At 42.4% G+C, this 16,748-nt stretch overlaps 1 long non-coding RNA gene and 1 pseudogene across 1 annotated transcript; both read left to right on the forward strand.

Moving 5' to 3' along the window:
• The first annotated feature begins 733 nt into the window (after positions 1–733).
• On the forward strand, positions 734–1,068 carry LOC130859447 (phosphatidylinositol N-acetylglucosaminyltransferase subunit P-like; annotated as a pseudogene).
• A 1,668-nt stretch (positions 1,069–2,736) lies between these two features.
• LOC130859258 (uncharacterized) lies at positions 2,737–11,486 on the forward strand. Its single transcript, XR_009055170.1, has 3 exons — positions 2,737–2,803; positions 3,519–3,610; positions 11,063–11,486. It is a non-coding gene; the product is annotated as an uncharacterized LOC130859258 (long non-coding RNA).
• The last annotated feature ends 5,262 nt before the right edge of the window (positions 11,487–16,748 follow it).

Genomic DNA, 16,748 nt, shown 5'->3' on the forward strand with positions numbered 1-16,748 from the left:
TACCTTAAGTGTATGTTTTGTCAAAAACATATATAGTTCATCCAGTTTATGGAAAGTGTTCTCCTTATAACTTAATTGGCAAAGCAAGTCCCATCACACAAATCATACTTTCTATCAGGAAAAGTTGGACTTCACATTTCAGTTCAAATAATGGTGTTAACATACATCCTGGGGACATGTATCTCACTTCTGATTCTCAGTCCAATAGAGACAGGGAGGGAGGGAGGGAAGGGTGGTTGGATAGATGAAGGGAAGTATGGATGAGTGGATGGATGGATGGATGGATGGATGGAGAGGCTTGTTGCCTGGATGAGATGAAGTACCTCCACTTCCAATATTTCTCAGGGAAGCCTCCAGGCTGGGCATTTTAGGGATTCCTACTCTCAATCAGATTTTTATACCAGGGGGTAATGCCCCCATAGTAAATCCAGTAATCATTTTGTAAAGAGGGAAAAGAAAGATTGAGAAAGAGACCAGGGAAGGTCATACCTCCGCCACCTTCTCAGAGAGATGGGCTTTAGTTACATATGGAAGCTGAGACCCTGGAAACCAAGCCTCTTAAAACTATTCGAGGGCCACAGCATCCAGGGGTGGGGGGCCATGGCTCCTTGGTCTTTCCCTTAGTTTTTCCTCTTTCACCCTCTTGTACAGACGCAACACTGAGAGTATACAAAGCCAAGGGGAAAGTGGTAGAAAATTCACCATGGCTGTTGCTGGAAAGAACAATTGATAAATGCTCTGTTCTTTTTTAACCCTCCATCTTGCCCGCATACTATGTCTCGTGTAGGCTTTTATTCCTGAATGCTGGCTAAACTTAGGCTTAACCTATCAGCCTCAAAATTATTGGGCAGTTGCATTACCTGTCTACCTCTTTACAACTATGATAATCTGCTGTGTGCTCTTTTTCTTTTTAATGAACACAATGAGTACCTTGCCACTCAACTCTGTTCATGCAGTCACAGAAGAAATACCAAGAAGAAGCCATCTCAGCATTAAGAGCTAATTCCTATCGATGGGGTGAACCATATGTTCTTTCTTAAGACCGAGGAGCTTTACAACAAAACCTGAATGTAGACGTATGAAACTAAGCAGTTGTACGTTTTTGACATTGTAATTTTGACCATAATTAATTTGACTGTCTCTCTTATTGAGATATAAAACAAAATGTAAATTGAACTTTTTAGTTTAATGACCATTAATATTGTAAATGTTCTCAAATATTAGTTATAAAGTATGTTATGATGTGATTTCTTTTGTGTTATGATTCCTACTCATCTTGTGTGAAACTTGTAGGACTTAAGCTATGTTAAGACATGTAAAGTAGTTCAAAATGGAGTCACAGTGGCCAATGTGAACTTCCATATTTGTTGTCTTGAAAAGTCTGCTGGAGGACTGAGGATGTCTTAGAGGGATAAACTAAGAGAAGTTTGATGGATGATGTAAGTCACTGGAACACAAGAAGCAACTGATAAGTCAAGGTCCCCTCCCCTGGGGTAAATGTTATTCCTCAAAATAAGACTCTTGGCTGAGGACCGGACTCCACCTGCTGGGAGCTGTTGCAGAGGGACACTGCCAGAGGCCCTGTCACAGCAGAGGGCCACTTCCCCCTCACACTTTTGTCTGGAGACCCATTGCAGACAGGAGACCACTACTCCTGCTGAGATGTCTCCTGCCCAGGCTTCTCCTTGGAGAGATCCCTTACCCCCTTTTCTATTTTCCCTACTTTGACTGATGTGTCTTGTGTGCTAATTGCATGCAATAAAGCGAGTGATTGGTGAACTGAACATTGGCCATGTTTCGTCTATCTCCAATGCCGTGATACTTGCCTGTCCTTCCTGCTGGGCCCTGTGACAAACACTGGGAACTGTTACCAAACCAAACTTGGATCCGCTCACCTGCATGCAGTAAAGCCAATCTACTGACACAGGGTTGTGGTGAAGGAAAGTGCAGGGCGCCAAGCAAGGAGGGCAGGGCAGCTAGGGCTCAGAACACCCAAACTCCCCGATGGGTTTCAGGACAGGGTTTTTTTCTTTTTTTAGGAAAGCATTTTTAAAGGCCAGGTGAGGAAGGGGAGTCATAGGGTATGTGATCAGCTCATGCACAATTCTCTGATTGTTTGGTGGTGAGGTACAGGACTGTGCCACTTTAGCAATACTCAGCTTCCAGTAGGGCTGGGGGGCTATGTGCTCACGGTCATCAAGTAGTTAACGTCTTCCATTTGGTGGGGGTTTTAGCATCTGTAACACAGCTCGGGAAATGTGCATCAAATACTGTTATCTAGGTACTTCAGAGAGGAACTAAAGCAGAGCACATGGTGGGAGGGCTCTGTTCGAGAAGGCCACATAGAGTCCAGCATGGTTACAGAGCCACGGAGAGAGAGAGAAGTGGACAAGTTCAAGGACTTGGGAATGATTAAATGTTGCAATTGAAGAAAAGAGAGAAATCAAGGTTGACTCCGGGGGTTATGGCTGAAAAAGTTGGCAATTAGTGGTGCCTTTATTGCCTTGAGAGCCTGGCGTCCTGGCGGTGGGGTGGAGGTGGGCCACGCTCAGCCAGGGGCGCCCAAGAATCAGAGCTGAAGGTGGAGCTCAGGAGGTTACCAGACTAGAAGTCAGCAGTGACTGCAGGCTGGCATGAGATGTCAGGAGAGGAAGCAAAGGGGTGCGGACTGAAAAGGGACTGGGCCTAGGAATTTGCACACTCTGCAAGAGGAGGGAGGAGCCAGCAGAAGATAGGGTCAGGCCTCCAGCCTCCTTCCTCACTTTGTTCAGGGCTGCATCCTGAGGCTGGAGCCCCTCTCCAGGTAAGGCTGGCAGAAGCGTGGGGCACGGGGTGGGTGCTGTCCTGGGCCCCCCCAGTTTTACAACCTGCTCTGTCCCTAACTGGCCTGTGAGAAAGGCACCTTCCTAGGCATCCCTTACCCCCAGTTTCAAATTGGGGATATTAAAATAGTAGTGCCATGAGAGGAAAATGAAGACTGGGACGAAATGAGGAAGGACTAGCTTTAAAAACAGTCAGGAGGCAAAACTGACAGTGTCTTTTGGAAGCGATGGTATAAGTGAGAGCTTTGGAGCTTAGGGGACCTCCTCCTCCATTCCCTAGACATGAGGCCTTAAACTTTATCTCCAACTTATTTCTTATTTTTTTAATAAAATGTTTTATTACTTATCTATTTTATACATATTAGCAAATATGTCAACCCCTATCTCCCAATTCATCCCACCCCCCGCCCACCCACCCCAGACTTTCCTTCCCTTCTCGAACCTGTTTCTTCAGACTATTTCTGACTGGGGATAGATTTGAAAGTAGTAACTTTGTCTGCGATTCCTTCATTGTTAGAACAATTGATCGAATTCTTTTTCAACAACAAATGGAATAACATGTTTACTGTTAATCATATAAATTTAAGCAAACACATAGCTAGAAAAGAATGTGTGTGTGAGTACAAAATGGAGTACTTTTCTACATACTAAACTTAAACTTTGAACTCTGTATCATGTGCTTCTCTTGAATTCTAGGCCCTGAGACCCAGCTGCACAGGAGACCAAGTCCTGCTCTGCAGAGAATGTATCCTCCTTGCCCGACAAGGACCCTCAGTGGCTGAGCAGTGGTAAAAAAAAAATTCAACCAATTTGAAGGTCGAATTGGGCAGCATCCCATCTAGCAACTAGACAGGTGCTTCCAGCAATTACACAAAATTAAAGGGTGGGGCAAGGGAGCCATTAAGGAAAGAAAAGTTCAATTTTAGGCCAGAACGTCTTTTGAGGGGAAGGGAATAGCAGTTTTATCATGCAGACTGCTTCTTCCTCTGGGGCACAAGCATGGAGAGGGCCCACACGACAGATGATGTCCTTGGTGCCCATCAGAAAATTCCAAACTGGTCGGCTAAGATTACATTTCTGGGGAAGATGGAAACTGCAAGTAAGTCAAGCATTAAGTCTAGGTTTGGCGTTCTGGGCTTTAGCATAAGTGATGCCATTTTGGGCCTGTGGTTGTTCTTTAACTGCCCGTAAGTCTTGGTAGTTGGGAAGTTTGGTAACCGGAGAAGTGGAGGGAGGTGTGGGAGCACACATGTTTTACAGCGAACCAGGGGAATGGACCTTTTGAACAGATGAGGAGTGAGTCTAGGGTGGGAATCCTTAACCTGGAGCTTTGGTAGTCTGATACTATTAGCAGAATCCATGACATTGTCACCCCTAGAAATCAGAGGTGTTTTCGACTCATTTACAGTTTTGCAGGGATCATGCAACACAGTTTTACACTCTCAGTCAAAATTCAAAAATAGTTTAGATCTGCCACTCGATCTTGTTAACTAATAGGTTAAGAAGCTCCCATATTCTCTATCTCAAGTTATTGTTTGGATAACTGTATCATGCTAAATTCCATTCAGATATGAATGAAAACAAATGTGGTTTCTTTCCTGCCCAGGATCCAAGACACCCTGAAATTCTATCCACTCTGGGTTCAGAATCCCTAAATTAAGGTGGAAAGCCAGGTTCAAACACCCAGGCTAGAGCAAACTTTCAAGTTTCAGGTCAGGCTTGGAGGGCCATCAAAAAGGCTTTAGTATAGGAGGACTCCAGAGGCTTTTATTCAGTGCGGTGACGAGTGCTGATGTATGTTCTAAGGAACCTGCTCTAACAATATACAATAGGAGGGCGGACTTTGGAGACAAGAATCAGGAAGGGTGAGAAACAGCAGTGCACACACCGAAGGCATTGGGAGGTGGGTGTAAATGTTTTGATGTGACTTGTAATCATGTGATTCCTACTCATCCTGTATGACTTTAGGCTATGTTAAGTAGTTCAAAATGGAGTCACAGTGGCCAATGTGAGCTTCCGCGATGAGTGTTTTCAAACATCTGATGTTAGACTGTGAGTGTTTAAGTGTGTCATATTAGTAGTGTTAATATGGATACGGAATTTGTTTGGTAAGGTCCGAGGAAAGACATTACTGGAACAGGAGCAACTGATAAAGATAAGACCACCCGCCCAGGGCTTAACTGGTACTCCCTATTGGAGGCTCCTTAAAAATGAGACCACTGAGCTGAGCGGCTCGAAGGCTCTTGTCTGGGGACTGTGTCTATGCAGTTGGAGGCTCTGTGACTTCCTGCTCACTCTAATCTTGAGACCCATGGGGGGCAGGGGGTGCCTCTTTTATTGGGCCGCCTCATTCCAGATCCCTCTACTCTTTCTTACTTGCATGACTAACTTATGGTGCGTGTGTGATTGTGTGCGATAAATAGAACGATTCATAAATTGAATTTGGCTTTGCTTCCTAGTCTCCAATTCTGGGACTCACCTGGCCTTCCTGCAAGGCTGCACCACCATAAACCAATTTTCCCTTAATCAGCAATGGAAAACAGCTTGTTTTGATTTGTGTTTTCTTGGCTTGTGACTGCCATCATTTCATATGTTTATTATCTACTTGCATTTCCTCTATGCTGAATTAGCTTTTCAGAATAGGCAGCCTGTTCTTACTGTGCTTTTTTTTTCCCCCCCTGAATTTGCTGGCAGTTTCGTGGGCTTCCTTTTCTGGAGAGAAAGAACATTTCCTATTCCCACCCAGTTCTCTGTGACCACCCAAGGTTTGGCATTACTGTATACTTTTCACATTTTAATTACCCAAAACATCTAACAGTTCCTGCTGCCCCTTTCGAGGTGGAGAGGGGGGATATTTGGCCCAGCACTGGCATCATAAGCTTTTTCCAACACTGGAACCAGATTTGTTAGAATTCCCCTGACTACCAAAATTGAGCATAATTTTATCTATTTACTGTCCATTCTCATTTCTGTAGTTTTGTGTTATTTTGAGAAATGGGATTGTACAATCTACATTATCTGCAACTTGTTTTTTCCTCCTATATATCCAGGACATCCCCAACCAGTGCATTGTGTCTCTGATGTAGTGACTAATAGTCACCTACCTCTGATGCCACAGTGGGCATAGAGCTTCTTTGGCTCAATCCTTCTCTTATGAAAGGGCATTGTTTTCTGAGTTTTTGTCACAAAAAGCTCAGCACTAAACCTTTTGTTCATGTATTGTTAAGTCCAGGTGATTTTGCTACTGGTGTAGATTCTCAGGGGGAGAGTATATGTATTATTTCTGATTTTAACAGGTGTTCCAAGTTCTGAAAACTTGTAACTATTCCCACTCCAGTTAGGCAAAAGTCATCCTATTTTTTTTTGACTATAGCCACGACTTCAGGGCTTGGGCAACTTTTCATGTTTAGTTTTCATTGCTTCGCAATTTCCTCTTTTTCAAATTTTAATTTATCAATTTACATGAACTTTTAATATAAGAAACATTAATGATTTTTGTGGTGGTTTAGAATTTGTTATTCTCTCTTCTGTGAAGTACTTCCCTATTTTAGCTTCCTTGTAGTTCAGAACTCTTTAATGAAAATTGTCTGTTCTACATTGTTAAATGGAAAGTTCTGGACATGGAACCTTTTTTAAATGTGGAACATTTTACTGATTTTTCTTTATACTCATCTGATAAGGATTTTGTGTTTGGTTTTCCTTTCTGGATCAATATTTGATTATTTTAAAGTTTTGCTAGGATATCATTTATTTCATCTAGAATTTTTCTTTATTACCACAGATTTGCAAATTTATCTTTTAAAATCCTCACACTGCGTCCCTTTTCATGCTTATTTTGCACAGTATAATTTTTTTCTCTTTAAGGAAAATTCTTACTTGTTTTTTATTTTATTCTTTAGTTTTCTTTTAAATTTCTACTTTTAATCTCAGCCTTTTGTCTTTCTTTTCTTGGTTTTGTGTTAGCCGTGTGGTTTGGAGCACAAAGATATTTATATTTGTGGATTACCATACCTGAAAAATCTTCTTTGTTTCATTTCATACTTTTGACCTGAATTATGCTTTACTGGTCAGTATTGCCTTCTTTGTGCTTTAAGTTTGCCAGCATTTATCTGTACACCTTTGACCTTTTCTCAGTTTTCTTTGGTGTTTTGCTTTAATAGTATTTTTAAGACATATAGAGCAGTCTTGTTACTGAAGTGAACTTTGGTTCACTCACATGATGCACAGCAGTCAATCTACTGACACTGGGTTGTAGTGAAGGAAAGTACAGCATTTATTTGCAGGGCACCAAGCAAGGAGACTAGGCAGCTAATGCTCAAAGGACCTGAACTCCTTGCTTGGTGCCCTGCAAATAAACACTCCACTTTTCCTTTACAATCTGGTGTCAATAGATTAACTTTGCTGCAAGCGAACTTGAATTCGATTATGTAACAATTTTGGTGACCATGAAGGGCCCACCATCCCAACTGGGTGTCTTGCCTGGTGCACATCAGCCCCTGGCAGGAGGTGTCTCTGAGATCTGTCCAGCAGATTTCTGAGCACCTTTGTCTCAGGGATGGCCCTGAGTACCTGCCACCAACTGGATGTTGATGGCCCTCGGTGCTTTTGTGATGAAGGAAACAAGGCACTTGCTTGAGATGTCTCTGCTAAATAGTAGAGCTCATGTGTGACAGCACCAGGGTATTTTTCTTTTAGTCACTTGGCTCTGTCTGTGGTGGGGCATTGATTTGGGGGCTTTTCTATGCTGGATAAGGAATCTGTAACCCTGAGAGATGCCTTGTGTTTGTCTGTTGGCTTGCTTCCTTGACATTTGAAGTGCCAGCTGTGAACAACTAAAGATGGGTAATCTTGTAGCCCCTTAGGGTATATTTGGCAGTATCAGGAAATTTTTAGTTATGCACCTCTGAAAAGAAAACAAAAATGGTGTTCTATTGTGACATTGGTTGGCCTCAGTACTCTTTAGGATCTGGAAAACACTGGCCCTCTAGTGGCTCTCTAATTTATACTAATTTTCAACTAGAACTATTTGGTGAAAGGGGAGGAAAATGGGATGATGTTTCTTATGTACAGTCTCTTATGCTATTGTATCAAAGTGAGTCTATTCAGAGAAAAATGTAACATGGATAGATTTATGATACACAAAGATATTGCCTCCAATAAGGAGCTATTAAAAGCTTTACCCGATTCTCAGGAATCAAGAGATGAGGAATTAATTCAACAAATAAATGTTCCTAGAGCTCTACCACCACTGCCTCTGTATGGTGGGCAGAATGGGGAAGCAGCAGCTGAGACCCAAGATCCCACAGCAGTCAACTCACTCCCACCTGCTCTGGCAGGAGCTGAAGAAGGCGGAGTGGTCTCCCTCTCATACCCGACAGGGCACCCATTTTGGCCAGGAAACCACTGTTGTTCAGGCAGGGCAATTTCCACTGAGGCAGATTCCGTTTGGAGGAATAAATGCCCAAGATCAGTGAGCAGGATTCATGTGGATACACTCTCCCTTTTCAACCTCCGACTTGTGTAATTGGAAAAATAATATGCCAACCTATCGGGATGACCCTACCAGGGTGGAAAATTTATTCTCCTCCATCTTTGCCACCCACAACCCAAACTGGGCTGATGTTCAGAGTTTGCTAACTACCCTGTTGGCTGAGGAAGAGACAAGGATGGTAACAGAAAAGCCCGGAGAAGAGGCAGACAGAATGCCTGTTTCTGCCCCTGGCAAACCCATGCAAGCACCAGCAACAAATGCAATTCCCGCCACAGATCCAGGGTGGGATGAGAATGACCTAGGAGATAAAGCTCGAATTGAGCGTTACAGGGAGTGCATCTTGGTATCCTCTTAAAGGGAGAGCCAACACAGGAGGTTGCATCAGGTGCAAGGAGTGTGCCACCTGCCACAGGAAACCCTCTGAGGTTTTGGAGAGAATGCACAGGGCATATCCCCAATAGACAGATGCAGATCCACATCCACAATATCTCATTTGGAAGAACTTGCTTTCAGTTTTTCACAGTCGGGAGGAAATACAAGACCAAAAAGAGACCTGTTAAATGAAGCAGCAGATGTCCCTTTTGGCGGTGGCACTCACAGGAGAAAGGGGAACAAGAAATCTGAGCAGAGGGTAAGATCCCAGGGACCCAAGAGAGTGAAGGGTGGTCCACAGAAGGGAGACCGCAAAAGGGGAATGTCAAGTGAGTCCCCAGCAGTGCCTACTGTAAGCCAAGAAGGCCACTGAAAGAAAATTTGCCACATCTTAAAAAAGAAACCAGAGAAGGAGGAGGAGGAGGAGAAGGCATTCATGCTGTAAGTAACCAAAAGTGACAGAGTGAGGAAGGCTGGGCATGAAGTCCACTTGGGGAAACGGGCTTCATCCCGCTTCCCACCAGGAGCCCTGAATGACCCTTTCATGGGAAACAAATTGACTTTCTGATTGATACTAGAACCACTTGCTCTGTTTTGAACACCCAATTAACTAGTTAACCCAAAAAAAGTGCAATGGCGAGAGGAGTCTTCAGAAAGCCTTTCCAAAAACTATTTTTGCAACCTCTAGACTGTGAGATTTAGGCTACTAAAAACACAACATTTTGGAAATACTGAGGGCCCAGTCCCATTGCTGGGGTGAGAATTGTTAACTAAATTGATTGCTAAAGTGACTTGCACTCCTGGAAGCCTGGATATAGAGGTACCACCAGAACAAGGCAGTGCCTTGCAGGCAGCCCTCCTGTCAAGGGATGGAGGAATCACAACCAGCATTCCTGAAGACATCTTGCAGCAGGGAAGCCTGGGAGCATGGGCTGATGGGAGGCCAGGGAGAGCCAGGATGGCTGTAGCAGTAGCCTCAGGCTCTGAGCTTAAGGCAATCACCTGAAAAGGAGAAAGCAAAACAGGGACCCAGCCTTTGATAATTGCCATTTGGAAATACCAGCTTATTCCTGCCCTGCTCCACCCAGTCACTATATCATACTCTCATTCTGCCTTTAGGAAGCTTGATTGTAAAGCAATTATACTCCAATAAAGATCTGAAAAAAAAAAAAAAGAAGAAGAAGAAGCCTGGCACTGAGGGCTACTGGTTTTTTCATGACTATAGCGCCATAAATCAGAGAGTGGAAGATATTCACCCTGTAGACCCAAACCCCTCTATTTTGCTGACTGTCTAACATAGAGTCGTTTGTTGATTCACTGTGCTAGTCTCAAGAGTCCTCTTTTTCTGTGTTCCTTTGAGTCCTAAATCCCAAGAGTTATTTGCATTTGAATGGGAAGATCTAGAAACAAAAAGCAAGCAACAATACTGCCAAGCAGTATTGCAAGGACTTGAAAACTCCCCCACATTGTTCAGGAAAGACTTGAGGGAGCTCCAGCTACAGGAGGGAGCGCTGCTCGGATATGTGGATGATAACTTCACAGCTGGCAACACGAAGAACTCAGGTGAAAACACTGTGACTGCTATGAACTCTCTGGCCAAATGAGGCTATAAAGTCTTTCAGGAAAGAGCCCAATTTCCCAACCCTCAGTGAAATATCTAGGATTCAAACTGACAGAAGGCCAGAGGAATTTGCTCCACGACTGCCAGGAGACAGTAGCCAGGGTGACGGTGCCCACCACCCAAAGACAGTTGTGTGGGTGCCGGGAATGGCAGGATTCTGCTGCACTTGGATCCCCACCTTAAGCTAAGAGTTCAGCCATTGTATGAGGCCCTAAAAGGGGCCAACAATAAGCCCTTAGTGGGGACTGGAGAATGTCAAAAGGCCTTCCAAACAATGGAGGAAAAAGTACTGACTGTTTTGGGTTTGCCAGATTTGAAAAAGCCATTTGATCTTTCTAAACATGAAAGACAAGTAGTGAAACTGGAAGTATTGACCCTGAACCTGAGATACATAAAATGCCCTGCATTCTATTTCCCAGAGACTTTAGAGGTTTTAATCTAGGGTTGGTCAATGTATTTGAGAGTCACAGCTGCTACTCTGCATTTGTTGCAAAAGGCAGAGGAATTCATCCCGGACAGCAAACCATGGTGCATATGTCTTACTATGTGTTGCCACTGCTGGAGCAAAAGGGTTGATATTGGCTCACTTCAGGCCACCTGGGAGGATATCAGGAAGTTTTACTTGATAATCCTAATGTGATTCAAAAGATTGTGTTCTTGAACCCAGCCACTTTGGGAGGCCTGTATTTGCAGGCCCATGTGTGATTCTTTGCAGATCATTGAACAGCTGTTTCAACCTAATTAATGTTCCCTTAGGAGATCCAGACTTGGAGGTGTTCACAAGTGGAACCACAGAGACTGAAACACCAGATACCCAGTGGTAACTTGCAGGAGATCCTAGGAACAGAAGCTTTGTCATCAGATATCTTGGCCCAAAAGACTAAAATTATTGCCATCACTTGACCTTTACATCTCAGTGAAGGTAAGAAAGCTAACATCTATACTGACTCAAAATATACCTTTTCAATTGTCAGAGCACATGGGGCAATTTGGAAAGATAGATTGCTCACATCTGAAAGAAAAGAAATCAAACATGCCCCCAAGAAGTTTTGAAACTGCTAGATGCAGTGCTCAAGCCAAAGGAGGCAGCAGTTGTGCATTGCCCAGGACAGCCAGGATAAAAACACCTTTGGCTATACCTCTGTTCTTAAGTACAGACCTGACCCAATTTAGTTTGACATACTCACCTGAGAATCTCAAAAGGTCATGAGAATGGGGATTTGAACTTACCCATCTAGCATCAAATGGTAAATGACCAAGGAGTGGTTTTATTTCTTGAATAGCTAATGAAGGAAGCAATTGGATCAATATACCTGAGCATCCATTATGGGCATCCCGTGGATACAGGACTACATTAAAAGACCAAATATGCAAAGGACAATTCAAAGAGTGTTATGAAAATGTATGATTTGTGCTAAAAATAATTCCAAGACTGGGGACTCCCTGACCCTGCTTGGAGTCCAGGCTAGAGGGGACAGCCTGAGAGAAGATTGGCAAGTAGACTTTACAGTCATGCCCAAGGTAAAAAGAAACTTTTCCTCTGTACTAGTGATGGCGGACACCTGTACAGGCTGGGTAGAAGCTTTCCCTTGCTGGATTGAAAGAGCTTCAGAGGTGGTAAAGGTCTTGTTCAAGGAGATAATTCTGAGATTTGGGCTACCCAGCTCAATTCAGAGTGATAATGGAGGCGCCTTTATTGCTAATGTGACTCAGGAGGTATCTATAAAATGTGGAATCTAATGGAATTTGCATGTATCTTGGAGACCTCGATTGACACCTTAAATAGGACGATGGCAAAAACCTGTCAAGAAATTAACTTAACCTGGGATAGATTGTTGCTGGTTGCACTGCTTAGAATTAGAATGGGTCCTAGAAGTAGACTCCGAGTCCTTATGAAATATTGTATGGGAGGCCCTTCCTCTATTCTGAGCAGTTTTGTGGCCAGACATCTGACTGAAAGGTAAAAGAACTAGACACTGTAAGATATGTACAAACTATGGGTTTAGTTTTAAGTGCTATTCCTAAATTTGCTGCTAATAAAATGATATTTCCCACAGATGTCCCCCTCCAGTGCTTTAGACCTGGAGACTGTGTACTCCTAATAACGTGGAAGGATGTCTACCCAAAGGACCAACTCCAGCCCTGGTGGGAGGGCCCTTACCAGGATCTGCTAGTAACTTGCTCTTCTGTTACATCAACAGGATCAAGCTGTGGATCTGTTGCACATGGGTGAAGCTGACTTCTGACCCAACTACAAATCCACACTCCTCAGCAGTTCCAGAAAAGACAACCACAACGCTGACTGAAAGCCAGTGTTCCTTCCTGCAAGCCTGGACTGGGCCTTCGTTAAAATTAAAGAGAGTATCTTAGATAAGTAGTGAATGACTTGTGGCCATTCATATAACATCTGTAATTGGCTGGAGCATTTTTCTGATTTATTATTTGCTTATATCCTTTTGCTTGCTTCTTGATTCATCTAATCATTTTACCTGTGATTATATTGCAGTCAATCAAACCTATAATTTGTTGTGATATTGATAATAGGAGATACTTAACCCTTGCTCTATTTTAGTTTAACCCTTGTGAGGATAGGTTTAGTACCCAAGTTTAGGGCCACTGCTATTTTCCCATACAAGCTGTTGGCCCCAACTTTAATGATGGCTCTTGTTTTTCTTTACTGTCTCATCCCACTGGTGTCTGCTGCTTCCTTGAAGGAAAATACTCTAATTAGGTTGCCTCAGAGTATAGCCAAAGATGGGAATCTAAATGATTGTGGGATGTGTCATTTGAAATCTCAAACCACTCGTAAACAGTACATCCCATTGGTAGTCCCCATAACTGATTTTGATACTGTGCCAGACCCCTTAACCTTCTATAATCTTCCTCCTTCAAGCTCCACATTCCAAGTTCAGTTAGCCAAGGGACCTCAGAATACCCCAATTCCTTGCTTCAACCTGTCTGAGATTATTTCCATTGCAGGAAAAGTTACTACCGGTCCCCCACGGTCCCTCAAATTTCTCCTGAGAAAATGTGATGCCCAAAATCCCCTGAAATGTACAATTGACAAATGTGTAAGGGCTAAAAATGACACTAATTTATGCCAGAGAGCCAGACAAGTTGGATATCATGTAAATGGACTGTGGAAGGCTTGCAGTGGCTCTCACCCCTGGCTTGATAACATAATCTCTGAACTGCCCAAAAATGAAAGAATCAATGACACTACCCTGGGAGGTATAACTTGCTCCCCTCCAGGATATACCTTTGTCTGTGGCATAGGGAGTGACTCACCAATGCGAGGATGGGCACATCGCTGCTTAGACAGCTGGCAAATGGAAGGGTCATGCCTACTGGGACTTTTTAGGATGCCTTTTTCCAAGCACAGCCTGGGGAGTATCACTTCCCTCTCTAAATCAAATACCCGTCTTAAAAGAGAGATATTGGCACAGTAGGAGGACAATATAGGACAAAGTATCTTTGCCGACCTCACACCAACTACCAGATTTTATGTCAACAGAGATATGATTCATAACCTATCTGCCACAATTGGGCAAATTGCTGAGGACACAGCTAAAAACATTGCAGCCCGACAAGCATCTTTGAACTCATTGGCTCAAGTGGTCCTGGACAATAGAATAGCCCTTGATTTCTTATTGGCAAAACAAGGAGCAGTATGTGTACATGCTGCATATACATGACTATCTCTGGAGCTGTTGAAACCTGATGAACAGAATAATTCAAAAGGCTACCTGGTTACAGGATGTATGTAAAGAAGATATGTGCCAGGACTTATTTTCCTGGTTGCCATCTGGAATAGGGGGACTCTTTTGAGTACTGTTACAAGGCTCCATTTGATCATCATCCTCTTTGAAATGTGTTTATTAATTTTCCTATATTTGTCCAGTTGCTATGGCAAAGTGGTCAAAGAGAGAGATAAATGTTTCATAATGCAAACTACTGATACTAGGCTGGGACTCGAGAATTCTCTGAACAGAAGGTCCAAGGCTTTCTCTCCTCTAACCCTGAAGAACTAACAGCACCCCTGTTCAGCAGGAAGTAGCCAGAGCGGTCGTCGCCCATGTACCCCTGAGGATTGAAAGTACCAAAGAGAAGAGGGAAATGAAACTGAGGAGTACCCTGGAGGTGCTTCCTGAGTACAGTTCCCTCTTGTTCTCCACTTCTTGTTTGTAGAAAAAGCTTGAGTTTTTTAGGCCTTCCCAGAGTTCCAAAGAGCAGACTCAAGCTGTTAATAATTACGGAAATGAGGAAATGCAGAAACTAAGGAAAAACAATCTAGCAAGAAAAGTTCAGCCATAAAACAGAGTCACAGGACTCCTAGTTCCTCCTCAAGGGATATAGATAACAATCTGATGCAACATATCTTTGAGTTGTTTTACAAAAACCAGGACCCCATGATGAAAGCTGCTGATCACAGCCAAGGAGACCCGGACAAGTTGGAGCAAGAAGAATGATGATCCAGATGCAAGATATCACTTTGTTACTTAACACCCAACCAGTTAGAAGAATCCATGAGCTAATCACATGTGTAAGACCCTTACCCTTAATTTTAGTCTTTAAAAACCCTTGCCTGAAAGCTTTTGAGGAGTTCAGGTCCTGTAAGCATTAGCTGCCCATTCTCCTTGCTTGGCACCCTGCAAATAAATGCTGTACTTTCCTTCATCGCAGCCTGTGTCAGTAGATTGACTTTGCTGTGCCTTGGGCAAGCAAACCCAAGACTGGTTCAGCAACAACCTGTGTTTCAGCTGGGAGAGCTCAGTGGTTTTCTTTAATGACTTTTCAGTTTTTTGAATGTTAGGAGCATTTTCAAGCATACATAAACTCTCATACCCATCACCCAGATTCAAGAACAAGCATCTTCCTCATTTGCCTCATCTATTTTTCTTTTCTTTTTTTTTTTTTTTTTTGCTGAAATATTTTAAAGTAAATCCAAGACATTGTGCCATTTCACGTTTATAAACTTTAGTACCTATCTCTTAAAACATAAGGGTGTTTTCTTAAATCATCACAATATTATTGTCCCAGCTAATAAATTTCATATTCCTTAATATTTGATATTCAGTCCATATTCAAAATATTCTGCTCTTCTACAATTGATTTATTCAAGCCAGGATCTAAATAAGGGGCACACAATTCTCTCCATCTGCTAAACATGAACAGCACCTCATTCCCCAAGCCATTAAATATTGGAGCCCCGTTGAAGGTCCTATCCAGTGGACTTGTTTGGTTGCTTCCTCATAGTCACCCTGATAGCTTCAGGTACAACTCCTGTTTTTAAATAATTTTTTTCATTAAGAGAGATAAAACATGTGTAACTAATATTGATCACTTTTTTATTAGTAGTCATTTTTACACTTTCTCTTTCGACCTTAAGACTTAAGATCTTTCATGGACATTTTTTCCTTCACTTCTTGTATATATATATACTTATATATGTATGTATATGCTTATGATAAAGTTTAATCTATAATTTAGGCACAGTAAGAGATTAACAACAGTAACTAAAAATAAAATAGAACAATTATAACAATATATTGTAATAACAGTTATATGAGTGTGGTTTCTTTTCTCTCTCCAAATATCTTGTTGTACATACTTAATGCCTTTTTCATCTTAACTAAGCAGTTACCATGAACTGTGGCTATAACTTTTGTAATTAGAGATGCAAAAACTAAACTAGCACCAATTTCTCTTTCCTTCTTTACAATTACATGGATAGAAGGTTTGTTCTTCCTGTAGATCTTAGGAACTTTAGCATATGGAATTATTTTCTTTCCTTATTAAGTCAAAAACTTTCACCTTTTCACTTAAAGGAAGCACTTTATGACTTTTCTTTGGTGTAACCAAATGGCCAGCAGCACTAATTTGGAGCCATTATTACATAAAACAGGGTCACTTGAACACAAGCACTGCTATACTGCAGCTGGCTACCTGAAAACCTAGAGGGCTTCTAAGTAGCTAATGGATGGGACACACTGGACAAAGGGATGATTCATGTTCAAGGCATGACAGAGCAGGATATGTCAGATTACATCACACTGCTCAGAATGGCATGCAATTTAAAACTTATGAATTATTTATTTCTGGAATCTTCCATGTAATATTTTTGGATTGAGGTTGACTATGGGTAACTAAAACTGTGGAAAATGAAACCATGGGTTAAGGGTGGAAGAGGACTATTGTGAATAAAAAAAAAAATTTAATGAAATAGATAGCTAGTGGGAAGCTGCTGCATAACACAGGAAGATCAACTCGATGATGGGTGATGGCTTAGAGGGCTGGGATGGGGAAGGTGGGAAGGAGCCATGGAAGGGAAGGGATATTGGGATATATGTGTAGTTGCAGCTGATTCACTTCTTTGTACAGTAAAAACTGGCACAACAGTGTAAAGCAATTATATTCCAATAAAGGTCTTAAAATAAATAAA

This window comes from Hippopotamus amphibius, chromosome 1 (assembly GCF_030028045.1).
Source record: "Hippopotamus amphibius kiboko isolate mHipAmp2 chromosome 1, mHipAmp2.hap2, whole genome shotgun sequence".
Classification (NCBI taxonomy): Eukaryota; Metazoa; Chordata; class Mammalia; order Artiodactyla; family Hippopotamidae; genus Hippopotamus; species Hippopotamus amphibius.